The sequence below is a fragment of the Octopus bimaculoides genome, chromosome 5 (genome assembly GCF_001194135.2).
Source record: "Octopus bimaculoides isolate UCB-OBI-ISO-001 chromosome 5, ASM119413v2, whole genome shotgun sequence".
In the NCBI taxonomy this organism is placed as follows: Eukaryota; Metazoa; Mollusca; class Cephalopoda; order Octopoda; family Octopodidae; genus Octopus; species Octopus bimaculoides.
The window spans coordinates 101,704,579-101,705,642 of NC_068985.1; positions in this window are offsets into that span (position 1 = coordinate 101,704,579).

Below are 1,064 nucleotides of genomic sequence, written 5' to 3' on the forward strand. Positions count from 1 at the left end.
CACTGAGCACGTTAATGTGGTTGGACAGCAGCTGAGAATCGACCGCCACCGGGAACATAAATATAAGCAGTGATTTCAATCAGGTGTGTTATCTTATATACCAATTTTAATTACACCGAGACTCAAGCTTACACACGTTTGTATTCATTTCTCTTGAGATATTCTTCTTCACTATTCGTTAACGTTAATTTACACCTCATAATAACCGAAGAGTATAACATTGACAAGCGGCATCTTTTCCAGATAGTAAGCCTTTTGTATTTCCTTGCCTTTATCTTCACTTCCGTTTACACTTTAAATTTCCATCTCCATCAGTTTAGCTCTGTATAGACCGAGTAAGCCTAGTCTGTAATCATCTTTCATTACGCTATTTTTCTTATTTCCTTATACGTCTGTTCTTCTTAGTCACGTTTTATTCATCATTTTTCTTTATTTGCTACTTTTTTCGCTTCTGTATCTTTTGTTTCTTCCTGACGTTTCTTTTCATTCTTGCATTCATCATTTCTCTTTTACGTTTGCATTTCATTGCGTTTCTTGTTTTCACCCTCTTATCAATATTCACACACACACACACATACACACACACACACACACACACACACACACACACACACACACACACACACACACACACACGTACATACACACACACGCATAATCACACACACAGATATTTATATATATATGTAGTTGCATAGCAAGCGACCTGATCTGAGATCGTGTGCTGCAACGAAAACAATTGCAGCATGGAAAGTGTTTATAAGCCATTTAAGAAACACACAAAAACTGTTAGATTCACTTCAACATTTAAATTTAACTTGCCAAAATATTTTCGTCGCTTTGAGACCGTAACCTGTTCACTGAAAATATTCCGTGCTGCATCTAAGAAAGTAACACACATACACAAAACATACATGCCTACATACAAATACATATATGCATACACACATGCATACTTATAAATGCATAAACATGTATACCCATATTATATATGTGCGTCTTATTGATGTACACACACACGCACGCACGCACACACACACACACATACACACACACACACACAC